Below are 25,345 nucleotides of genomic sequence, written 5' to 3'. Positions count from 1 at the left end.
CTCCTCCCGGCAATTAGAGGTGACAGAGCTCCTCCCAGCGATTAGAGGTGGCAGACCGCCTCCTGGTGATTAGAAGTGGCAGAGCTCCTCGCGGCGATCAGAGGTTGTGGCAGAGCTCCTCCAGGTGATTAGAGGAGGCAGAGCTCCTCGCGGCGATCAGAGGTTGTGGCAGAGCTCCTCCCGGCGATTAGAGGTGGCAGAGCTCCTCCTGGCGATTAGAGGTGACAGAGCTCCTTGTGGCGATTCGAAGTGGCAGAGCTCCTCCCAGCGATTAGAGGTGGCAGAGCTCCTCGTGGCGATTAGAGGCTGTGGCAGAGCTCCTCCTGGCGGTTGGAGGTGGCAGAGCTCCTCCCGGCAATTAGAGGTAGCAGAGCTCCTCCTGGCGATTAGAGGTGGCAGAGCTCCTCGTGGCGATTAGAGGTGGCTGAGCTCCTTGTGGCAATTAGAGGTGGCAGAGCTCCTCCCGGCAATTAGAGGTGGCAGAGCTCCTCCTGGCGATTAGAAGTGGCAGAGCTCCTCGCGGCGATCAGAGGTTGTGGCAGAGCTCCTCCAGGTGATTAGAGGAGGCAGAGCTCCTCGCGGCGATCAGAGGTTGTGGCAGAGCTCCACCCGGCGATTAGAGGTGGCAGAGCTCCTCCTGGTGATTAGAGGTGGCAGAGCTCCTTGTGGCGATTCGAAGTGGCAGAGCTCCTCCTGGTGATTAGAGGTGGCAGAGCTCCTCCCGGCGATTGGAGGTGGAAGAGGTCCTCATGGCGATTAGAGGTGGCAGAGCTCCTCATGGCGATTAGAGGCTGTGGCAGAGCTCCTCCCGGCGGTTAGAGGTGGCAGAGCTCCTCGCAGCGATCAGAGGTTGTGGCAGAGCTCCTCCCAGCGATTAGAGGTGGCAGACCTCCTCCTGGCGATTAGAGCTGGCAGAGCTCCTCCCGGCAATTAGAGGTGGCAGAGCTCCTCGTGGCGATTAGAGATGGCAGAGCTCCTCATGGCGATTAGAAGTGGCAGAGCTCCTCACAGCGATTAGAGCTGGCAGACCACCTCCCGGCAATTAGAGGTGGCAGAGCTCCTCGTGGCGATTAGAGATGGCAGAGCTCCTCATGGCGATTAGAAGTGGCAGAGCTACTCCCAGCGATTAGAGCTGGCAGAGCACCTCCCGGCAATTAGAGGTGGTCGAGCTCCTCATGGCAATTAGAGGTGGCAGAGCTCCTCCCAGCGATTAGAAGTGGCAGAGCTCCTCCCTGCGATTAGAGGTGGAAGAGGTCCCCATGGCGATTAGAAGTGGCAGAGCTCCTCGCGGCGATTAGAGGCTGTGGCAGAGCTCCTCCCGGCAATTAGAGCTGACAGAGCTCCTCCCAGCGATTAGAGGTGGCAGAGCTCCTCCTGGCGATTAGAGGTGGAAGAGGTCCTCATGGGGATTAGAGGTGGCAGAGCTCCTTGCGGTGATTAGAGGCTGTGGCAGAGCTCCTCCCGGCGGTTAGAGGTGGCAGAGCTCCTCGCAGCGATCAGAGGTTGTGGCAGAGCTCCTCCCGGCAATTAGACGTGGCAGATCTCCTCGTGGCGATTAGAGGTGGCAGAGCTCCTCGTGGCGATCAGAGGTTGTGGCAGAGCTCCTCCCAGCGATTAGAGGTGGCAGAGCTGCTCCTGGCGATTAGAGCTGGCAGAGCTCCTCCCGGCAATTAGACGTGGCAGAGCTCCTCGTGGCGATTAGAGGTGGCAGAGGTCCTCATGGCGATTAGAGATGGCAGAGCTCCTTGTGGCAATTAGAGGTGGCAGAGCTCCTCCTGGCAATTCGAAGTGGCACAGCTCCTCCCGGCGATTAGAGGTGGCAGAGCTCCTCCTGGCGATTAGAGGTGGAAGAGGTCCTCATGGGGATTAGAGGTGGCAGAGCTCCTTGCGGTGATTAGAGGCTGTGGCAGAGCTCCTCCCGGCGGTTAGAGGTGGCAGAGCTCCTCGCGGCGATCAGAGGTTGTGGCAGAGCTCCTCCCGGCAATTAGACGTGGCAGATCTCCTCGTGGCGATTAGAGGTGGCAGAGCTCCTCGTGGCGATCAGAGGTTGTGGCAGAGCTTCTCCCAGCGATTAGAGGTGGCAGAGCTCCTCCTGGCGATTAGAGCTGGCAGAGCTCCTCCCGGCAATTAGAGGTGGCAGAGCTCCTCGTGGCGATTAGAAGTGGCAGAGCTCCTCCCAGCGATTAGAGGTGGCAGAGGTCCTCATGGCGATTAGAGATGGCAGAGCTCCTTGTGGCAATTAGAGGTGGCAGAGCTCCTCCTGGCAATTCGAAGTGGCACAGCTCCTCCCGGCGATTAGAGGTGGCAGAGTTCCTCCCGGCAATTAGAGGTGGCAGAGCTCCTCCTGGCGATTAGAGGTGACAGAGCTCCTCCCGGCGATTAGAGGTGGCAGAGCTCCTCGTGGCAATTAGAGGTGGCAGCGCTCCTCCTGGCGATTAGAGCTGGCAGAGCTCCTACCGACAATTAGAGGTGGCAGAGCTCCTCCTGGCGATTAGAGCTGGTAGAGCTCCTCCCGGCAATTAGAGGTGCTTGAGCTCCTCGTGGCGATCAGAGGTGGCAGAGCTCCTCGTGGCGATTAGAAGTGGCAGAGCTCCTCCCAGCGATTAGAAGTGGAAGAGGTCCTCATGGGGATTAGAGTTGGCAGAGCTCCTTGCGGTGATTAGAGGCTGTGGCAGACCTCCTCCCGGCGTTTAGAGGTGGCAGAGCTCCTCGCGGCGATCAGAGGTTGTGGCAGAGCTCCTCCTGGCAATTAGACGTGGCAGAGCTCCTCGTGGCGATTAGAGGTGGCAGAGCTCCTCGTGGCGATTAGAAGTGGCAGAGCTCCTCCCAGCGATTAGAGGTGGAAGAGGTCCTCATGGGGATTAGAGGTGGCAGAGCTCCTTGCGGTGATTAGAGGCTGTGGCAGAGCTCCTCCAGGCGGTTAGAGGTGGCAGAGCTCCTCGCGGCGATCAGAGGTATTGGCAGAGCTCCTCCCGGCAATTAGACGTGGCAGAGCTCCTCGTGGCGATTAGAGGTGGCAGAGCTCCTCGTGGCGATTAGAAGTGGCAGAGCTCCTCCCAGAGATTAGAGGTGGCAAAGGTCCTCATGGCGATTAGAGGTGTCAGAGCTCCTTGTGGCAATTAGAGTTGGCAGAGCTCCTCCCGGCAATTAGAGGTGGCAGAGCTCCTCCCAGCGATTAGAGGTGGCAGACCGCCTCCTGGTGATTAGAAGTGGCAGAGCTCCTCGCGGCGATCAGAGGTTGTGGCAGAGCTCCTCCAGGTGATTAGAGGAGGCAGAGCTCCTCGCGGCGATCAGAGGTTGTGGCAGAGCTCCTCCCGGCGATTAGAGGTGGCAGAGCTCCTCCTGGCGATTAGAGGTGACAGAGCTCCTTGTGGCGATTCGAAGTGGCAGAGCTCCTCCCAGCGATTAGAGGTGGCAGAGCTCCTCGTGGCGATTAGAGGCTGTGGCAGAGCTCCTCCTGGCGGTTGGAGGTGGCAGAGCTCCTCCCGGCAATTAGAGGTAGCAGAGCTCCTCCTGGCGATTAGAGGTGGCAGAGCTCCTCGTGGCGATTAGAGGTGGCAGAGCTCCTTGTGGCAATTAGAGGTGGCAGAGCTCCTCCCGGCAATTAGAGGTGGCAGAGCTCCTCCTGGCGATTAGAAGTGGCAGAGCTCCTCGCGGCGATCAGAGGTTGTGGCAGAGCTCCTCCAGGTGATTAGAGGAGGCAGAGCTCCTCGCGGCGATCAGAGGTTGTGGCAGAGCTCCACCCGGCGATTAGAGGTGGCAGAGCTCCTCCTGGTGATTAGAGGTGGCAGAGCTCCTTGTGGCGATTCGAAGTGGCAGAGCTCCTCCTGGTGATTAGAGGTGGCAGAGCTCCTCCCGGCGATTGGAGGTGGAAGAGGTCCTCATGGCGATTAGAGGTGGCAGAGCTCCTCATGGCGATTAGAGGCTGTGGCAGAGCTCCTCCCGGCGGTTAGAGGTGGCAGAGCTCCTCGCAGCGATCAGAGGTTGTGGCAGAGCTCCTCCCAGCGATTAGAGGTGGCAGACCTCCTCCTGGCGATTAGAGCTGGCAGAGCTCCTCCCGGCAATTAGAGGTGGCAGAGCTCCTCGTGGCGATTAGAGATGGCAGAGCTCCTCATGGCGATTAGAAGTGGCAGAGCTCCTCACAGCGATTAGAGCTGGCAGACCACCTCCCGGCAATTAGAGGTGGCAGAGCTCCTCGTGGCGATTAGAGATGGCAGAGCTCCTCATGGCGATTAGAAGTGGCAGAGCTACTCCCAGCGATTAGAGGTGGCAAAGGTCCTCATGGCGATTAGAGGTGTCAGAGCTCCTTGTGGCAATTAGAGTTGGCAGAGCTCCTCCCGGCAATTAGAGGTGGCAGAGCTCCTCCTGGCAATTAGAAGTGGCAGAGCTCCTCGCGGCGATCAGAGGTTGTGGCAGAGCTCCTCCAGGTGATTAGAGGAGGCAGAGCTCCTCGCGGCGATCAGAGGTTGTGGCAGAGCTCCTCCCGGCGATTAGAGGTGGAAGAGGTCCTCATGGGGATTAGAGGTGGCAGAGCTCCTCGCGGCGATCAGAGGTTGTGGCAGAGCTCCTCCAGGTGATTAGAGGAGGCAGAGCTCCTCGCGGCGATCAGAGGTTGTGGCAGAGCTCCTCCCGGCGATTAGAGGTGGCAGAGCTCCTCCTGGTGATTAGAGGTGGCAGAGCTCCTTGTGGCGATTCGAAGTGGCAGAGCTCCTCCTGGCGATTTAAGGTGACAGAGCTCCTTGTCGTGATTCGAAGTGGCTGAGCTCCTCCCAGCGATTAGAGGTGGCAGAGCTCCTCCTGGCGATTAGGGCTGGCAGAGCTCCTCCCGGCAATTAGAGGTGGTCGAGCTCCTCATGGCGATTAGAAGTGGCAGAGCTCCTCCCAGCGATTAGAGGTGGAAGAGGTCCCCATGGCGATTAGAAGTGGCAGAGCTCCTCGCGGCGATTAGAGGCTGTGGCAGAGCTCCTCCCGGCTGTTAGAGGTGGCAGAGGGTCTCGCGGCGATCAGAGGTTGTGGCAGAGCCCCTCCCGGCAATTAGAGGTGACAGAGCTCCTCCCAGCGATTAGAGGTGGCAGACCGCCTCCTGGTGATTAGAAGTGGCAGAGCTCCTCGCGGCGATCAGAGGTTGTGGCAGAGCTCCTCCAGGTGATTAGAGGAGGCAGAGCTCCTCGCGGCGATCAGAGGTTGTGGCAGAGCTCCTCCCGGCGATTAGAGGTGACAGAGCTCCTTGTGGCGATTCGAAGTGGCAGAGCTCCTCCTGGTGATTAGAGGTGGCAGAGCTCCTCGTGGCGATTAGAGGCTGTGGCAGAGCTCCTCCTGGCGGTTGGAGGTGGCAGAGCTCCTCCCGGCAATTAGAGGTAGCAGAGCTCCTCCTGGCGATTAGAGGTGGCAGAGCTCCTCGTGGCGATTAGAGGTGGCAGAGCTCCTTGTGGCAATTAGAGGTGGCAGAGCTCCTCCCGGCAATTAGAGGTGGCAGAGCTCCTCCTGGCGATTAGAAGTGGCAGAGCTCCTCGCGGCGATCAGAGGTTGTGGCAGAGCTCCTCCAGGTGATTAGAGGAGGCAGAGCTCCTCGCGGCGATCAGAGGTTGTGGCAGAGCTCCACCCGGCGATTAGAGGTGGCAGAGCTCCTCCTGGTGATTAGAGGTGGCAGAGCTCCTTGTGGCGATTCGAAGTGGCAGAGCTCCTCCTGGTGATTAGAGGTGGCAGAGCTCCTCCCGGCGATTGGAGGTGGCGGAGCTCCTCCTGGCGATTAGAGGTGACAGAGCTCCTTGTGGTGATTCGAAGTGGCAGAGCTCCTCCCAGCGATTAGAGGTGGCAGAGCTCCTTGTGGCGATTAGAGGTGGCAGACCTCCTCGTGGCGATTAGAAGTGGCAGAGCTCCTCCCAGCGATTAGAGGTGGAAGAGGTCCTCATGGCGATTAGAGGTGGCAGAGCTCCTCACGGCGATTAGAGGCTGTGGCAGAGCTCCTCCCGGCGGTTAGAGGTGGCAGAGCTCCTCGCAGCGATCAGAGGTTGTGGCAGAGCTCCTCCCAGCGATTAGAGGTGGCAGACCTCCTCCTGGCGATTAGAGCTGGCAGAGCTCCTCCCGGCAATTAGAGGTGGCAGAGCTCCTCGTGGCGATTAGAGGTGGCAGAGCTCCTCCTGGTGATTAGAGTGGCAGAGTTTCTTGTGGCGATTCGAAGTGGCAGAGCTCCTCCTGGTGATTAGAGGTGGCAGAGCTCCTCCCGGCGATTGGAGGTGGCAGAGCTCCTCGTGGCGATTACAGATGGCAGACCTCCTCGTGGCGATTAGAAGTGGCAGAGCTCCTCCCAGCGATTAGAGGTGGCAGAGCTCCTCGCGGCGATTAGAGGCTGTGGCAGAGCTCCTCCTGGCGGTTAGAGGTGGCAGAGCTCCTCCCGGCAATTAGAGGTAGCAGAGCTCCTCCTGGCGATTAGAGGTGGCAGAGCTCCTCCCGGCAATTAGAGGTGGCAGAGCTCCTCCCGGCGATTAGAAGTGGCAGAGCTCCTCGCGGCGATCAGAGGTTGTGGCAGAGCTCCACCCGGCCATTAGAGGTGGCAGAGCTCCTCCTGGTGATTAGAGGTGGCAGAGCTCCTTGTTGCGATTCGAAGTGGCAGAGCTCCTCCTGGTGATTAGAGGTGGCAGAGCTCCTCCCGGCGATTGGAGGTGGCAGAGCTCCTCCTGGCGATTCGAGGTGACAGAGCTCCTTGTGGTGATTCGAAGTGGCAGAGCTCCTCCCAGCGATTAGAGGTGGCAGAGCTCCTCGTGGCGATTAGAGGTGGCAGACCTCCTCGTGGCGATTAGAAGTGGCAGAGCTCCTCCCAGCGATTAGAGGTGGAAGAGGTCCTCATGGCGATTAGAGGTGGCAGAGCTCCTCACGGCGATTAGAGGCTGTGTCAGAGCTCCTCCCGGCGGTTAGAGGTGGCAGAGCTCCTCGCAGCGATCAGAGGTTGTGGCAGAGCTCCTCCCAGCGATTAGATGTGGCAGACCTCCTCCTGGCGATTAGAGCTGGCAGAGCTCCTCCCGGCAATTAGAGGTGGCAGAGCTCCTCGTGGCGATTAGAGATGGCAGAGCTCCTCATGGCGATTAGAAGTGGCAGAGCTCCTCCCAGCGATTAGAGCTGGCAGACCACCTCCCGGCAATTAGAGGTGGCAGAGCTCCTCGTGGCGATTAGAGATGGCAGAGCTCCTCATGGCGATTAGAAGTGGCAGAGCTACTCCCAGCGATTAGAGCTGGCAGAGCACCTCCCGGCAATTAGAGGTGGTCGAGCTCCTCATGGCGATTAGAGGTGGCAGAGCTCCTCCCAGCGATTAGAAGTGGCAGAGCTCCTCCCTGCGATTAGAGGTGGAAGAGGTCCCCATGGCGATTAGAAGTGGCAGAGCTCCTCGCGGCGATTAGAGGCTGTGGCAGAGCTCCTCCCGGCAATTAGAGCTGACAGAGCTCCTCCCAGCGATTAGAGGTGGCAGAGCTCCTCCTGGCGATTAGAGGTGGAAGAGGTCCTCATGGGGATTAGAGGTGGCAGAGCTCCTTGCGGTGATTAGAGGCTGTGGCAGAGCTCCTCCCGGCGGTTAGAGGTGGCAGAGCTCCTCGCGGCGATCAGAGGTTGTGGCAGAGCTCCTCCCGGCAATTAGACGTGGCAGATCTCCTCGTGGCGATTAGAGGTGGCAGAGCTCCTCGTGGCGATCAGAGGTTGTGGCAGAGCTTCTCCCAGCGATTAGAGGTGGCAGAGCTCCTCCTGGCGATTAGAGCTGGCAGAGCTCCTCCCGGCAATTAGACGTGGCAGAGCTCCTCGTGGCGATTAGAGGTGGCAGAGCTCCTCGTGGCGATTAGAAGTGGCAGAGCTCCTCCCAGCGATTAGAGGTGGCAGAGGTCCTCATGGCGATTAGAGATGGCAGAGCTCCTTGTGGCAATTAGAGGTGGCAGAGCTCCTCCTGGCAATTCGAAGTGGCACAGCTCCTCCCGGCGATTAGAGGTGGCAGAGTTCCTCCCGGCAATTAGAGGTGGCAGAGCTCCTCCTGGCGATTAGAGGTGACAGAGCTCCTCCCGGCGATTAGAGGTGGCAGAGCTCCTCGTGGCAATTAGAGGTGGCAGCGCTCCTCCTGGCGATTAGAGCTGGCAGAGCTCCTACCGACAATTAGAGGTGGCAGAGCTCCTCCTGGCGATTAGAGCTGGTAGAGCTCCTCCCGGCAATTAGAGGTGCTTGAGCTCCTCGTGGCGATCAGAGGTGGCAGAGCTCCTCGTGGCGATTAGAAGTGGCAGAGCTCCTCCCAGCGATTAGAAGTGGAAGAGGTCCTCATGGGGATTAGAGGTGGCAGAGCTCCTTGCGGTGATTAGAGGCTGTGGCAGACCTCCTCCCGGCGTTTAGAGGTGGCAGAGCTCCTCGCGGCGATCAGAGGTTGTGGCAGAGCTCCTCCTGGCAATTAGACGTGGCAGAGCTCCTCGTGGCGATTAGAGGTGGCAGAGCTCCTCGTGGCGATTAGAAGTGGCAGAGCTCCTCCCAGCGATTAGAGGTGGAAGAGGTCCTCATGGGGATTAGAGGTGGCAGAGCTCCTTGCGGTGATTAGAGGCTGTGGCAGAGCTCCTCCAGGCGGTTAGAGGTGGCAGAGCTCCTCGCGGCGATCAGAGGTTGTGGCAGAGCTCCTCCCGGCAATTAGACGTGGCAGAGCTCCTCGTGGCGATTAGAGGTGGCAGAGCTCCTCGTGGCGATTAGAAGTGGCAGAGCTCCTCCCAGAGATTAGAGGTGGCAAAGGTCCTCATGGCGATTAGAGGTGTCAGAGCTCCTTGTGGCAATTAGAGTTGGCAGAGCTCCTCCTGGCAATTAGCGGTGGCAGAGCTCCTCCTGGCAATTAGAAGTGGCAGAGCTCCTCGCGGCGATCAGAGGTTGTGGCAGAGCTCCTCCAGGTGATTAGAGGAGGCAGAGCTCCTCGCGGCGATCAGAGGTTGTGGCAGAGCTCCTCCCGGCAATTAGACGTGGCAGAGCTCCTCGTGGCGATTAGAGGTGGCAGAGCTCCTTGTGGCGATTCGAAGTGGCAGAGCTCCTCCTGGTGATTAGAGGTGGCAGAGCTCCTCCCGGCGATTGGAGGTGGCGGAGCTCCTCCTGGCGATTAGAGGTGACAGAGCTCCTTGTGGTGATTCGAAGTGGCAGAGCTCCTCCCAGCGATTAGAGGTGGCAGAGCTCCTTGTGGCGATTAGAGGTGGCAGACCTCCTCGTGGCGATTAGAAGTGGCAGAGCTCCTCCCAGCGATTAGAGGTGGAAGAGGTCCTCATGGCGATTAGAGGTGGCAGAGCTCCTCACGGCGATTAGAGGCTGTGGCAGAGCTCCTCCCGGCGGTTAGAGGTGGCAGAGCTCCTCGCAGCGATCAGAGGTTGTGGCAGAGCTCCTCCCAGCGATTAGAGGTGGCAGACCTCCTCCTGGCGATTAGAGCTGGCAGAGCTCCTCCCGGCAATTAGAGGTGGCAGAGCTCCTCGTGGCGATTAGAGGTGGCAGAGCTCCTCCTGGTGATTAGAGTGGCAGAGTTTCTTGTGGCGATTCGAAGTGGCAGAGCTCCTCCTGGTGATTAGAGGTGGCAGAGCTCCTCCCGGCGATTGGAGGTGGCAGAGCTCCTCGTGGCGATTACAGATGGCAGACCTCCTCGTGGCGATTAGAAGTGGCAGAGCTCCTCCCAGCGATTAGAGGTGGCAGAGCTCCTCGCGGCGATTAGAGGCTGTGGCAGAGCTCCTCCTGGCGGTTAGAGGTGGCAGAGCTCCTCCCGGCAATTAGAGGTAGCAGAGCTCCTCCTGGCGGTTAGAGGTGGCAGAGCTCCTCCCGGCAATTAGAGGTGGCAGAGCTCCTCCCGGCGATTAGAAGTGGCAGAGCTCCTCGCGGCGATCAGAGGTTGTGGCAGAGCTCCACCCGGCGATTAGAGGTGGCAGAGCTCCTCCTGGTGATTAGAGGTGGCAGAGCTCCTTGTTGCGATTCGAAGTGGCAGAGCTCCTCCTGGTGATTAGAGGTGGCAGAGCTCCTCCCGGCGATTGGAGGTGGCAGAGCTCCTCCTGGCGATTCGAGGTGACAGAGCTCCTTGTGGTGATTCGAAGTGGCAGAGCTCCTCCCAGCGATTAGAGGTGGCAGAGCTCCTCGTGGCGATTAGAGGTGGCAGACCTCCTCGTGGCGATTAGAAGTGGCAGAGCTCCTCCCAGCGATTAGAGGTGGAAGAGGTCCTCATGGCGATTAGAGGTGGCAGAGCTCCTCACGGCGATTAGAGGCTGTGTCAGAGCTCCTCCCGGCGGTTAGAGGTGGCAGAGCTCCTCGCAGCGATCAGAGGTTGTGGCAGAGCTCCTCCCAGCGATTAGATGTGGCAGACCTCCTCCTGGCGATTAGAGCTGGCAGAGCTCCTCCCGGCAATTAGAGGTGGCAGAGCTCCTCGTGGCGATTAGAGATGGCAGAGCTCCTCATGGCGATTAGAAGTGGCAGAGCTCCTCCCAGCGATTAGAGCTGGCAGACCACCTCCCGGCAATTAGAGGTGGCAGAGCTCCTCGTGGCGATTAGAGATGGCAGAGCTCCTCATGGCGATTAGAAGTGGCAGAGCTACTCCCAGCGATTAGAGCTGGCAGAGCACCTCCCGGCAATTAGAGGTGGTCGAGCTCCTCATGGCGATTAGAGGTGGCAGAGCTCCTCCCAGCGATTAGAAGTGGCAGAGCTCCTCCCTGCGATTAGAGGTGGAAGAGGTCCCCATGGCGATTAGAAGTGGCAGAGCTCCTCGCGGCGATTAGAGGCTGTGGCAGAGCTCCTCCCGGCAATTAGAGCTGACAGAGCTCCTCCCAGCGATTAGAGGTGGCAGAGCTCCTCCTGGCGATTAGAGGTGGAAGAGGTCCTCATGGGGATTAGAGGTGGCAGAGCTCCTTGCGGTGATTAGAGGCTGTGGCAGAGCTCCTCCCGGCGGTTAGAGGTGGCAGAGCTCCTCGCGGCGATCAGAGGTTGTGGCAGAGCTCCTCCCGGCAATTAGACGTGGCAGATCTCCTCGTGGCGATTAGAGGTGGCAGAGCTCCTCGTGGCGATCAGAGGTTGTGGCAGAGCTTCTCCCAGCGATTAGAGGTGGCAGAGCTCCTCCTGGCGATTAGAGCTGGCAGAGCTCCTCCCGGCAATTAGACGTGGCAGAGCTCCTCGTGGCGATTAGAGGTGGCAGAGCTCCTCGTGGCGATTAGAAGTGGCAGAGCTCCTCCCAGCGATTAGAGGTGGCAGAGGTCCTCATGGCGATTAGAGATGGCAGAGCTCCTTGTGGCAATTAGAGGTGGCAGAGCTCCTCCTGGCAATTCGAAGTGGCACAGCTCCTCCCGGCGATTAGAGGTGGCAGAGTTCCTCCCGGCAATTAGAGGTGGCAGAGCTCCTCCTGGCGATTAGAGGTGACAGAGCTCCTCCCGGCGATTAGAGGTGGCAGAGCTCCTCGTGGCAATTAGAGGTGGCAGCGCTCCTCCTGGCGATTAGAGCTGGCAGAGCTCCTACCGACAATTAGAGGTGGCAGAGCTCCTCCTGGCGATTAGAGCTGGTAGAGCTCCTCCCGGCAATTAGAGGTGCTTGAGCTCCTCGTGGCGATCAGAGGTGGCAGAGCTCCTCGTGGCGATTAGAAGTGGCAGAGCTCCTCCCAGCGATTAGAAGTGGAAGAGGTCCTCATGGGGATTAGAGGTGGCAGAGCTCCTTGCGGTGATTAGAGGCTGTGGCAGACCTCCTCCCGGCGTTTAGAGGTGGCAGAGCTCCTCGCGGCGATCAGAGGTTGTGGCAGAGCTCCTCCTGGCAATTAGACGTGGCAGAGCTCCTCGTGGCGATTAGAGGTGGCAGAGCTCCTCGTGGCGATTAGAAGTGGCAGAGCTCCTCCCAGCGATTAGAGGTGGAAGAGGTCCTCATGGGGATTAGAGGTGGCAGAGCTCCTTGCGGTGATTAGAGGCTGTGGCAGAGCTCCTCCAGGCGGTTAGAGGTGGCAGAGCTCCTCGCGGCGATCAGAGGTTGTGGCAGAGCTCCTCCCGGCAATTAGACGTGGCAGAGCTCCTCGTGGCGATTAGAGGTGGCAGAGCTCCTCGTGGCGATTAGAAGTGGCAGAGCTCCTCCCAGAGATTAGAGGTGGCAAAGGTCCTCATGGCGATTAGAGGTGTCAGAGCTCCTTGTGGCAATTAGAGTTGGCAGAGCTCCTCCTGGCAATTAGCGGTGGCAGAGCTCCTCCTGGCAATTAGAAGTGGCAGAGCTCCTCGCGGCGATCAGAGGTTGTGGCAGAGCTCCTCCAGGTGATTAGAGGAGGCAGAGCTCCTCGCGGCGATCAGAGGTTGTGGCAGAGCTCCTCCCGGCAATTAGACGTGGCAGAGCTCCTCGTGGCGATTAGAGGTGGCAGAGCTCCTCGTGGCGATTAGAAGTGGCAGAGCTCCTCCCAGCGATTAGAGGTGGAAGAGGTCCTCATGGCGATTAGAGGTGGCAGAGCTCCTCACGGCGATTAGAGGCTGTGGCAGAGCTCCTCCCGGCGGTTAGAGGTGGCAGAGCTCCTCGCAGCGATCAGAGGTTGTGGCAGAGCTCCTCCCAGCGATTAGAGGTGGCAGACCTCCTCCTGGCGATTAGAGCTGGCAGAGCTCCTCCCGGCAATTAGAGGTGGCAGAGCTCCTCGTGGCGATTAGAGGTGGCAGAGCTCCTCCTGGTGATTAGAGTGGCAGAGTTTCTTGTGGCGATTCGAAGTGGCAGAGCTCCTCCTGGTGATTAGAGGTGGCAGAGCTCCTCCCGGCGATTGGAGGTGGCAGAGCTCCTCGTGGCGATTACAGATGGCAGACCTCCTCGTGGCGATTAGAAGTGGCAGAGCTCCTCCCAGCGATTAGAGGTGGCAGAGCTCCTCGCGGCGATTAGAGGCTGTGGCAGAGCTCCTCCTGGCGGTTAGAGGTGGCAGAGCTCCTCCCGGCAATTAGAGGTAGCAGAGCTCCTCCTGGCGGTTAGAGGTGGCAGAGCTCCTCCCGGCAATTAGAGGTGGCAGAGCTCCTCCCGGCGATTAGAAGTGGCAGAGCTCCTCGCGGCGATCAGAGGTTGTGGCAGAGCTCCACCCGGCGATTAGAGGTGGCAGAGCTCCTCCTGGTGATTAGAGGTGGCAGAGCTCCTTGTTGCGATTCGAAGTGGCAGAGCTCCTCCTGGTGATTAGAGGTGGCAGAGCTCCTCCCGGCGATTGGAGGTGGCAGAGCTCCTCCTGGCGATTCGAGGTGACAGAGCTCCTTGTGGTGATTCGAAGTGGCAGAGCTCCTCCCAGCGATTAGAGGTGGCAGAGCTCCTCGTGGCGATTAGAGGTGGCAGACCTCCTCGTGGCGATTAGAAGTGGCAGAGCTCCTCCCAGCGATTAGAGGTGGAAGAGGTCCTCATGGCGATTAGAGGTGGCAGAGCTCCTCACGGCGATTAGAGGCTGTGGCAGAGCTCCTCCCGGCGGTTAGAGGTGGCAGAGCTCCTCGCAGCGATCAGAGGTTGTGGCAGAGCTCCTCCCAGCGATTAGATGTGGCAGACCTCCTCCTGGCGATTAGAGCTGGCAGAGCTCCTCCCGGCAATTAGAGGTGGCAGAGCTCCTCGTGGCGATTAGAGATGGCAGAGCTCCTCATGGCGATTAGAAGTGGCAGAGCTCCTCCCAGCGATTAGAGCTGGCAGACCACCTCCCGGCAATTAGAGGTGGCAGAGCTCCTCGTGGCGATTAGAGATGGCAGAGCTCCTCATGGCGATTAGAAGTGGCAGAGCTACTCCCAGCGATTAGAGCTGGCAGAGCACCTCCCGGCAATTAGAGGTGGTCGAGCTCCTCATGGCGATTAGAGGTGGCAGAGCTCCTCCCAGCGATTAGAAGTGGCAGAGCTCCTCCCTGCGATTAGAGGTGGAAGAGGTCCCCATGGCGATTAGAAGTGGCAGAGCTCCTCGCGGCGATTAGAGGCTGTGGCAGAGCTCCTCCCGGCAATTAGAGCTGACAGAGCTCCTCCCAGCGATTAGAGGTGGCAGAGCTCCTCCTGGCGATTAGAGGTGGAAGAGGTCCTCATGGGGATTAGAGGTGGCAGAGCTCCTTGCGGTGATTAGAGGCTGTGGCAGAGCTCCTCCCGGCGGTTAGAGGTGGCAGAGCTCCTCGCGGCGATCAGAGGTTGTGGCAGAGCTCCTCCCGGCAATTAGACGTGGCAGATCTCCTCGTGGCGATTAGAGGTGGCAGAGCTCCTCGTGGCGATCAGAGGTTGTGGCAGAGCTTCTCCCAGCGATTAGAGGTGGCAGAGCTCCTCCTGGCGATTAGAGCTGGCAGAGCTCCTCCCGGCAATTAGACGTGGCAGAGCTCCTCGTGGCGATTAGAGGTGGCAGAGCTCCTCGTGGCGATTAGAAGTGGCAGAGCTCCTCCCAGCGATTAGAGGTGGCAGAGGTCCTCATGGCGATTAGAGATGGCAGAGCTCCTTGTGGCAATTAGAGGTGGCAGAGCTCCTCCTGGCAATTCGAAGTGGCACAGCTCCTCCCGGCGATTAGAGGTGGCAGAGTTCCTCCCGGCAATTAGAGGTGGCAGAGCTCCTCCTGGCGATTAGAGGTGACAGAGCTCCTCCCGGCGATTAGAGGTGGCAGAGCTCCTCGTGGCAATTAGAGGTGGCAGCGCTCCTCCTGGCGATTAGAGCTGGCAGAGCTCCTACCGACAATTAGAGGTGGCAGAGCTCCTCCTGGCGATTAGAGCTGGTAGAGCTCCTCCCGGCAATTAGAGGTGCTTGAGCTCCTCGTGGCGATCAGAGGTGGCAGAGCTCCTCGTGGCGATTAGAAGTGGCAGAGCTCCTCCCAGCGATTAGAAGTGGAAGAGGTCCTCATGGGGATTAGAGGTGGCAGAGCTCCTTGCGGTGATTAGAGGCTGTGGCAGACCTCCTCCCGGCGTTTAGAGGTGGCAGAGCTCCTCGCGGCGATCAGAGGTTGTGGCAGAGCTCCTCCTGGCAATTAGACGTGGCAGAGCTCCTCGTGGCGATTAGAGGTGGCAGAGCTCCTCGTGGCGATTAGAAGTGGCAGAGCTCCTCCCAGCGATTAGAGGTGGAAGAGGTCCTCATGGGGATTAGAGGTGGCAGAGCTCCTTGCGGTGATTAGAGGCTGTGGCAGAGCTCCTCCAGGCGGTTAGAGGTGGCAGAGCTCCTCGCGGCGATCAGAGGTTGTGGCAGAGCTCCTCCCGGCAATTAGACGTGGCAGAGCTCCTCGTGGCGATTAGAGGTGGCAGAGCTCCTCGTGGCGATTAGAAGTGGCAGAGCTCCTCCCAGAGATTAGAGGTGGCAAAGGTCCTCATGGCGATTAGAGGTGTCAGAGCTCCTTGTGGCAATTAGAGTTGGCAGAGCTCCTCCTGGCAATTAGCGGTGGCAGAGCTCCTCCTGGCAATTAGAAGTGGCAGAGCTCCTCGCGGCGATCAGAGGTTGTGGCAGAGCTCCTCCAGGTGATTAGAGGAGGCAGAGCTCCTCGCGGCGATCAGAGGTTGTGGCAGAGCTCCTCCCGGCAATTAGACGTGGCAGAGCTCCTCGTGGCGATTAGAGGTGGCAGAGCTCCTCGTGGCGATTAGAAGTGGCAGAGCTCCTCCCAGAGATTAGAGGTGGCAAAGGTCCTCATGGCGATTAGAGGTGTCAGAGCTCCTTGTGGCAATTAGAGTTGGCAGAGCTCCTCCCGGCAATGAGAGGTGGCAGAGCTCCTCCTGGCAATTAGAAGTGGCAGAGCTCCTCGCGGCGATCAGAGGTTGTGGCAGAGCTCCTCCAGGTGATTAGAGGAGGCAGAGCTCCTCGCGGCGATCAGAGGTTGTGGCAGAGCTCCTCCCGGCGATTAGAGGTGGAAGAGGTCCTCATGGGGATTAGAGGTGGCAGAGCTCCTCGCGGCGATCAGAGGTTGTGGCAGAGCTCCTCCAGGTGATTAGAGGAGGCAGAGCTCCTCGCGGCGATCAGAGGTTGTGGCAGAGCTCCTCCCGGCGATTAGAGGTGGCAGAGCTCCTCCTGGTGATTAGAGGTGGCAGAGCTCCTTGTGGCGATTCGAAGTGGCAGAGCTCCTCCTGGCGATTTAAGGTGACAGAGCTCCTTGTCGTGATTCGAAGTGGCAGAGCTCCTCCCAGCGATTAGAGGTGGCAGAGCTCCTCCTGGCGATTAGGGCTGGCAGAGCTCCTCCCAGCGATTAGAGGTGGAAGAGGTCCCCATGGCGATTAGAAGTGGCAGAGCTCCTCGCGGCGATTAGAGGCTGTGGCAGAGCTCCTCCCGGCTGTTAGAGGTGGCAGAGGGTCTCGCGGCGATCAGAGGTTGTGGCAGAGCCCCTCCCGGCAATTAGAGGTGACAGAGCTCCTCCCAGCGATTAGAGGTGGCAGACCGCCTCCTGGTGATTAGAAGTGGCAGAGCTCCTCGCGGCGATCAGAGGTTGTGGCAGAGCTCCTCCAGGTGATTAGAGGAGGCAGAGCTCCTCGCGGCGATCAGAGGTTGTGGCAGAGCTCCTCCCGGCGATTAGAGGTGACAGAGCTCCTTGTGGCGATTCGAAGTGGCAGAGCTCCTCCCAGCGATTAGAGGTGGCAGAGCTCCTCGTGGCGATTAGAGGCTGTGGCAGAGCTCCTCCTGGCGGTTGGAGGTGGCAGAGCTCCTCCCGGCAATTAGAGGTAGCAGAGCTCCTCCTGGCGATTAGAGGTGGCAGAGCTCCTCGTGGCGATTAGAGGTGGCAGAGCTCCTTGTGGCAATTAGAGGTGGCAGAGCTCCTCCCGGCAATTAGAGGTGGCAGAGCTCCTCCTGGCGATTAGAAGTGGCAGAGCTCCTCGCGGCGATCAGAGGTTGTGGCAGAGCTCCTCCAGGTGATTAGAGGAGGCAGAGCTCCTCGCGGCGATCAGAGGTTGTGGCAGAGCTCCACCCGGCGATTAGAGGTGGCAGAGCTCCTCCTGGTGATTAGAGGTGGCAGAGCTCCTTGTGGCGATTCGAAGTGGCAGAGCTCCTCCTGGTGATTAGAGGTGGCAGAGCTCCTCCCGGCGATTGGAGGTGGCGGAGCTCCTCCTGGCGATTAGAGGTGACAGAGCTCCTTGTGGTGATTCGAAGTGGCAGAGCTCCTCCCAGCGATTAGAGGTGGCAGAGCTCCTTGTGGCGATTAGAGGTGGCAGACCTCCTCGTGGCGATTAGAAGTGGCAGAGCTCCTCCCAGCGATTAGAGGTGGAAGAGGTCCTCATGGCGATTAGAGGTGGCAGAGCTCCTCACGGCGATTAGAGGCTGTGGCAGAGCTCCTCCCGGCGGTTAGAGGTGGCAGAGCTCCTCGCAGCGATCAGAGGTTGTGGCAGAGCTCCTCCCAGCGATTAGAGGTGGCAGACCTCCTCCTGGCGATTAGAGCTGGCAGAGCTCCTCCCGGCAATTAGAGGTGGCAGAGCTCCTCGTGGCGATTAGAGGTGGCAGAGCTCCTCCTGGTGATTAGAGTGGCAGAGTTTCTTGTGGCGATTCGAAGTGGCAGAGCTCCTCCTGGTGATTAGAGGTGGCAGAGCTCCTCCCGGCGATTGGAGGTGGCAGAGCTCCTCGTGGCGATTACAGATGGCAGACCTCCTCGTGGCGATTAGAAGTGGCAGAGCTCCTCCCAGCGATTAGAGGTGGCAGAGCTCCTCGCGGCGATTAGAGGCTGTGGCAGAGCTCCTCCTGGCGGTTAGAGGTGGCAGAGCTCCTCCCGGCAATTAGAGGTAGCAGAGCTCCTCCTGGCGATTAGAGGTGGCAGAGCTCCTCGTGGCAATTAGAGGTGGCAGAGCTCCTTGTGGCAATTAGAGGTGGCAGAGCTCCTCCCGGCAATTAGAGGTGGCAGAGCTCCTCCCGGCGATTAGAAGTGGCAGAGCTCCTCGCGGCGATCAGAGGTTGTGGCAGAGCTCCACCCGGCGATTAGAGGTGGCAGAGCTCCTCCTGGTGATTAGAGGTGGCAGAGCTCCTTGTTGCGATTCGAAGTGGCAGAGCTCCTCCTGGTGATTAGAGGTGGCAGAGCTCCTCCCGGCGATTGGAGGTGGCAGAGCTCCTCCTGGCGATTCGAGGTGACAGAGCTCCTTGTGGTGATTCGAAGTGGCAGAGCTCCTCCCAGCGATTAGAGGTGGCAGAGCTCCTCGTGGCGATTAGAGGTGGCAGACCTCCTCGTGGCGATTAGAAGTGGCAGAGCTCCTCCCAGCGATTAGAGGTGGAAGAGGTCCTCATGGCGATTAGAGGTGGCAGAGCTCCTCACGGCGATTAGAGGCTGTGGCAGAGCTCCTCCCGGCGGTTAGAGGTGGCAGAGCTCCTCGCAGCGATCAGAGGTTGTGGCAGAGCTCCTCCCAGCGATTAGAGGTGGCAGACCTCCTCCTGGCGATTAGAGCTGGCAGAGCTCCTCCCGGCAATTAGAGGTGGCAGAGCTCCTCGTGGCGATTAGAGATGGCAGAGCTCCTCATGGCGATTAGAAGTGGCAGAGCTCCTCCCAGCGATTAGAGCTGGCAGACCACCTCTCGGCAATTAGAGGTGGCAGAGCTCCTCGTGGCGATTAGAGATGGCAGAGCTCCTCATGGCGATTAGAAGTGGCAGAGCTACTCCCAGCGATTAGAGCTGGCAGAGCACCTCCCGGCAATTAGAGGTGGTCGAGCTCCTCATGGCGATTAGAGGTGGCAGAGCTCCTCCCAGCGATTAGAAGTGGCAGAGCTCCTCCCTGCGATTAGAGGTGGAAGAGGTCCCCATGGCGATTAGAAGTGGCAGAGCTCCTCGCGGCGATTAGAGGCTGTGGCAGAGCTCCTCCCGGCAATTAGAGCTGACAGAGCTCCTCCCAGCGATTAGAGGTGGCAGAGCTCCTCCTGGCGATTAGAGGTGGAAGAGGTCCTCATGGGGATTAGAGGTGGCAGAGCTCCTTGCGGTGATTAGAGGCTGTGGCAGAGCTCCTCCCGGCGGTTAGAGGTGGCAGAGCTCCTCGCGGCGATCAGAGGTTGTGGCAGAGCTCCTCCCGGCAATTAGACGTGGCAGATCTCCTCGTGGCGATTAGAGGTGGCAGAGCTCCTCGTGGCGATCAGAGGTTGTGGCAGAGCTTCTCCCAGCGATTAGAGGTGGCAGAGCTCCTCCTGGCGATTAGAGCTGGCAGAGCTCCTCCCGGCAATTAGACGTGGCAGAGCTCCTCGTGGCGATTAGAGGTGGCAGAGCTCCTCCTGGCAATTAGAGCTGGTAGAGCTCCTCCCGGCAATTAGAGGTGCTTGAGCTCCTCATGGCGATTAGAGATGGCAGAGCTCCTTGTGGCAATTAGAGGTGGCAGAGCTCCTCCTGGCAATTCGAAGTGGCACAGCTCCTCCCGGCGATTAGAGGTGGCAGAGTTCCTCCCGGCAATTAGAGGTGGCAGAGCTCCTCCTGGCGATTAGAGGTGACAGAGCTCCTCCCGGCGATTAGAGGTGGCAGAGCTCCTCGTGGCAATTAGAGGTGGCAGCGCTCCTCCTGGCGATTAGAGCTGGCAGAGCTCCTACCGACAATTAGAGGTGGCAGAGCTCCTCCTGGCGATTAGAGCTGGTAGAGCTCCTCCCGGCAATTAGAGGTGCTTGAGCTCCTCGTGGCGATCAGAGGTGGCAGAGCTCCTCGTGGCGATTAGAAGTGGCAGAGCTCCTCCCAGCGATTAGAAGTGGAAGAGGTCCTCATGGGGATTAGAGGTGGCAGAGCTCCTTGCGGTGATTAGAGGCTGTGGCAGACCTCCTCCCGGCGTTTAGAGGTGGCAGAGCTCCTCGCGGCGATCAGAGGTTGTGGCAGAGCTCCTCCTGGCAATTAGACGTGGCAGAGCTCCTCGTGGCGATTAGAGGTGGCAGAGCTCCTCGTGGCGATTAGAAGTGGCAGAGCTCCTCCCAGCGATTAGAGGTGGAAGAGGTCCTCATGGGGATTAGAGGTGGCAGAGCTCCTTGCGGTGATTAGAGGCTGTGGCAGAGCTCCTCCAGGCGGTTAGAGGTGGCAGAGCTCCTCGCGGCGATCAGAGGTTGTGGCAGAGCTCCTCCCGGCAATTAGACGTGGCAGAGCTCCTCGTGGCGATTAGAGGTGGCAGAGCTCCTCGTGGCGATTAGAAGTGGCAGAGCTCCTCCCAGAGATTAGAGGTGGCAAAGGTCCTCATGGCGATTAGAGGTGTCAGAGCTCCTTGTGGCAATTAGAGTTGGCAGAGCTCCTCCCGGCAATTAGAGGTGGCAGAGCTCCTCCTGGCAATTAGAAGTGGCAGAGCTCCTCGCGGCGATCAGAGGTTGTGGCAGAGCTCCTCCAGGTGATTAGAGGAGGCAGAGCTCCTCGCGGCGATCAGAGGTTGTGGCAGAGCTCCTCCCGGCAATTAGACGTGGCAGAGCTCCTCATGGCGATTAGAGGTGGCAGAGCTCCTCGTGGCGATTAGAAGTGGCAGAGCTCCTCCCAGAGATTAGAGGTGGCAAAGGTCCTCATGGCGATTAGAGGTGTCAGAGCTCCTTGTGGCAATTAGAGTTGGCAGAGCTCCTCCCGGCAATGAGAGGTGGCAGAGCTCCTCCTGGCAATTAGAAGTGGCAGAGCTCCTCGCGGCGATCAGAGGTTGTGGCAGAGCTCCTCCCGGCGATTAGAGGTGGAAGAGGTCCTCATGGGGATTAGAGGTGGCAGAGCTCCTCGCGGCGATCAGAGGTTGTGGCAGAGCTCCTCCAGGTGATTAGAGGAGGCAGAGCTCCTCGCGGCGATCAGAGGTTGTGGCAGAGCTCCTCCCGGCGATTAGAGGTGGCAGAGCTCCTCCAGGTGATTAGAGGAGGCAGAGCTCCTCGCGGCGATCAGAGGTTGTGACAGAGCTCCTCCCGGCGATTAGAGGTGACAGAGCTCCTTGTGGCGATTCGAAGTGGCAGAGCTCCTCCCAGCGATTAGAGGTGGCAGAGCTCCTCGTGGCGATTAGAGGCTGTGGCAGAGCTCCTCCTGGCGGTTGGAGGTGGCAGAGCTCCTCCCGGCAATTAGAGGTAGCAGAGCTCCTCCTGGCGATTAGAGGTGGCAGAGCTCCTCGTGGCGATTAGAGGTGGCAGAGCTCCTTGTGGCAATTAGAGGTGGCAGAGCTCCTCCCGGCAATTAGAGGTGGCAGAGCTCCTCCTGGCGATTAGAAGTGGCAGAGCTCCTCGCGGCGATCAGAGGTTGTGGCAGAGCTCCTCCAGGTGATTAGAGGAGGCAGAGCTCCTCGCGGCGATCAGAGGTTGTGGCAGAGCTCCACCCGGCGATTAGAGGTGGCAGAGCTCCTCCTGGTGATTAGAGGTGGCAGAGCTCCTTGTGGCGATTCGAAGTGGCAGAGCTCCTCCTGGTGATTAGAGGTGGCAGAGCTCCTCCCGGCGATTGGAGGTGGCGGAGCTCCTCCTGGCGATTAGAGGTGACAGAGCTCCTTGTGGTGATTCGAAGTGGCAGAGCTCCTCCCAGCGATTAGAGGTGGCAGAGCTCCTTGTGGCGATTAGAGGTGGCAGACCTCCTCGTGGCGATTAGAAGTGGCAGAGCTCCTCCCAGCGATTAGAGGTGGAAGAGGTCCTCATGGCGATTAGAGGTGGCAGAGCTCCTCACGGCGATTAGAGGCTGTGGCAGAGCTCCTCCCGGCGGTTAGAGGTGGTAGAGCTCCTCGCAGCGATCAGAGGTTGTGGCAGAGCTCCTCCCAGCGATTAGAGGTGGCAGACCTCCTCCTGGCGATTAGAGCTGGCAGAGCTCCTCCCGGCAATTAGAGGTGGCAGAGCTCCTCGTGGCGATTAGAGGTGGCAGAGCTCCTCCTGGTGATTAGAGTGGCAGAGTTTCTTGTGGCGATTCGAAGTGGCAGAGCTCCTCCTGGTGATTAGAGGTGGCAGAGCTCCTCCCGGCGATTGGAGGTGGCAGAGCTCCTCGTGGCGATTACAGATGGCAGACCTCCTCGTGGCGATTAGAAGTGGCAGAGCTCCTCCCAGCGATTAGAGGTGGCAGAGCTCCTCGCGGCGATTAGAGGCTGTGGCAGAGCTCCTCCTGGCGGTTAGAGGTGGCAGAGCTCCTCCCGGCAATTAGAGGTAGCAGAGCTCCTCCTGGCGATTAGAGGTGGCAGAGCTCCTCGTGGCAATTAGAGGTGGCAGAGCTCCTCCCGGCGATTAGAAGTGGCAGAGCTCCTCCCGGCAATTAGAGGTGGCAGAGCTCCTCCCGGCGATTAGAAGTGGCAGAGCTCCTCGCGGCGATCAGAGGTTGTGGCAGAGCTCCACCCGGCGATTAGAGGTGGCAGAGCTCCTCCTGGTGATTAGAGGTGGCAGAGCTCCTTGTTGCGATTCGAAGTGGCAGAGCTCCTCCTGGTGATTAGAGGTGGCAGAGCTCCTCCCGGCGATTGGAGGTGGCAGAGCTCCTCCTGGCGATTCGAGGTGACAGAGCTCCTTGTGGTGATTCGAAGTGGCAGAGCTCCTCCCAGCGATTAGAGGTGGCAGAGCTCCTCGTGGCGATTAGAGGTGGCAGACCTCCTCGTGGCGATTAGAAGTGGCAGAGCTCCTCCCAGCGATTAGAGGTGGAAGAGGTCCTCATGGCGATTAGAGGTGGCAGAGCTCCTCACGGCGATTAGAGGCTGTGGCAGAGCTCCTCCCGGCGGTTAGAGGTGGCAGAGCTCCTCGCAGCGATCAGAGGTTGTGGCAGAGCTCCTCCCAGCGATTAGAGGTGGCAGACCTCCTCCTGGCGATTAGAGCTGGCAGAGCTCCTCCCGGCAATTAGAGGTGGCAGAGCTCCTCGTGGCGATTAGAGATGGCAGAGCTCCTCATGGCGATTAGAAGTGGCAGAGCTCCTCCCAGCGATTAGAGCTGGCAGACCACCTCCCGGCAATTAGAGGTGGCAGAGCTCCTCGTGGCGATTAGAGATGGCAGAGCTCCTCATGGCGATTAGAAGTGGCAGAGCTACTCCCAGCGATTAGAGCTGGCAGAGCACCTCCCGGCAATTAGAGGTGGTCGAGCTCCTCATGGCGATTAGAGGTGGCAGAGCTCCTCCCAGCGATTAGAAGTGGCAGAGCTCCTCCCTGCGATTAGAGGTGGAAGAGGTCCCCATGGCGATTAGAAGTGGCAGAGCTCCTCGCGGCGATTAGAGGCTGTGGCAGAGCTCCTCCCGGCAATTAGAGCTGACAGAGCTCCTCCCAGCGATTAGAGGTGGCAGAGCTCCTCCTGGCGATTAGAGGTGGAAGAGGTCCTCATGGGGATTAGAGGTGGCAGAGCTCCTTGCGGTGATTAGAGGCTGTGGCAGAGCTCCTCCCGGCGGTTAGAGGTGGCAGAGCTCCTCGCGGCGATCAGAGGTTGTGGCAGAGCTCCTCCCGGCAATTAGACGTGGCAGATCTCCTCGTGGCGATTAGAGGTGGCAGAGCTCCTCGTGGCGATCAGAGGTTGTGGCAGAGCTTCTCCCAGCGATTAGAGGTGGCAGAGCTCCTCCTGGCGATTAGAGCTGGCAGAGCTCCTCCCGGCAATTAGACGTGGCAGAGCTCCTCGTGGCGATTAGAGGTGGCAGAGCTCCTCGTGGCGATTAGAAGTGGCAGAGCTCCTCCCAGCGATTAGAGGTGGCAGAGGTCCTCATGGCGATTAGAGATGGCAGAGCTCCTTGTGGCAATTAGAGGTGGCAGAGCTCCTCCTGGCAATTCGAAGTGGCACAGCTCCTCCCGGCGATTAGAGGTGGCAGAGTTCCTCCCGGCAATTAGAGGTGGCAGAGCTCCTCCTGGCGATTAGAGGTGACAGAGCTCCTCCCGGCGATTAGAGGTGGCAGAGCTCCTCGTGGCAATTAGAGGTGGCAGCGCTCCTCCTGGCGATTAGAGCTGGCAGAGCTCCTACCAACAATTAGAGGTGGCAGAGCTCCTCCTGGCGATTAGAGCTGGTAGAGCTCCTCCCGGCAATTAGAGGTGCTTGAGCTCCTCGTGGCGATCAGAGGTGGCAGAGCTCCTCGTGGCGATTAGAAGTGGCAGAGCTCCTCCCAGCGATTAGAAGTGGAAGAGGTCCTCATGGGGATTAGAGGTGGCAGAGCTCCTTGCGGTGATTAGAGGCTGTGGCAGACCTCCTCCCGGCGTTTAGAGGTGGCAGAGCTCCTCGCGGCGATCAGAGGTTGTGGCAGAGCTCCTCCTGGCAATTAGACGTGGCAGAGCTCCTCGTGGCGATTAGAGGTGGCAGAGCTCCTCGTGGCGATTAGAAGTGGCAGAGCTCCTCCCAGCGATTAGAGGTGGAAGAGGTCCTCATGGGGATTAGAGGTGGCAGAGCTCCTTGCGGTGATTAGAGGCTGTGGCAGAGCTCCTCCAGGCGGTTAGAGGTGGCAGAGCTCCTCGCGGCGATCAGAGGTTGTGGCAGAGCTCCTCCCGGCAATTAGACGTGGCAGAGCTCCTCGTGGCGATTAGAGGTGGCAGAGCTCCTCGTGGCGATTAGAAGTGGCAGAGCTCCTCCCAGAGATTAGAGGTGGCAAAGGTCCTCATGGCGATTAGAGGTGTCAGAGCTCCTTGTGGCAATTAGAGTTGGCAGAGCTCCTCCCGGCAATTAGAGGTGGCAGAGCTCCTCCTGGCAATTAGAAGTGGCAGAGCTCCTCGCGGCGATCAGAGGTTGTGGCAGAGCTCCTCCAGGTGATTAGAGGAGGCAGAGCTCCTCGCGGCGATCAGAGGTTGTGGCAGAGCTCCTCCCGGCGATTAGAGGTGGCAGAGCTCCTCCTGGTGATTAGAGGTGGCAGAGCTCCTTGTGGCGATTCGAAGTGGCAGAGCTCCTCCTGGCGATTTAAGGTGACAGAGCTCCTTGTCGTGATTCGAAGTGGCAGAGCTCCTCCCAGCGATTAGAGGTGGCAGAGCTCCTCCTGGCGATTAGGGCTGGCAGAGCTCCTCCCGGCAATTAGAGGTGGTCGAGCTCCTCATGGCGATTAGAGGTGGCAGAGCTCCTCCCAGCGATTAGAAGTGGCAGAGCTCCTCCCTGCGATTAGAGGTGGAAGAGGTCCCCATGGCGATTAGAAGTGGCAGAGCTCCTCGCGGCAATTAGAGGCTGTGGCAGAGCTCCTCCCGGCAATTAGAGCTGACAGAGCTCCTCCCAGCGATTAGAGGTGGCAGAGCTCCTCCTGGCGATTAGAGGTGGAAGAGGTCCTCATGGGGATTAGAGGTGGCAGAGCTCCTTGCGGTGATTAGAGGCTGTGGCAGAGCTCCTCCCGGCGGTTAGAGGTGGCAGAGCTCCTCGCGGCAATCAGAGGTTGTGGCAGAGCTCCTCCCGGCAATTAGACGTGGCAGATCTCCTCGTGGCGATTAGAGGTGGCAGAGCTCCTCGTGGCGATCAGAGGTTGTGGCAGAGCTCCTCCCAGCGATTAGAGGTGGCAGACCTCCTCCTGGCGATTAGAGCTGGCAGAGCTCCTCCCGGCAATTAGACGTGGCAGAGCTCCTCGTGGCGATTAGAGGTGGCAGAGGTCCTCATGGCGATTAGAGATGGCAGAGCTCCTTGTGGCAATTA

The sequence above is a fragment of the Stegostoma tigrinum genome, chromosome 16 (genome assembly GCF_030684315.1).
Source record: "Stegostoma tigrinum isolate sSteTig4 chromosome 16, sSteTig4.hap1, whole genome shotgun sequence".
NCBI lineage: Eukaryota > Metazoa > Chordata > Chondrichthyes > Orectolobiformes > Stegostomatidae > Stegostoma > Stegostoma tigrinum.
The sequence above is the reverse complement of the archived record's forward strand: the minus strand, read 5'-3'. Positions refer to the sequence as shown.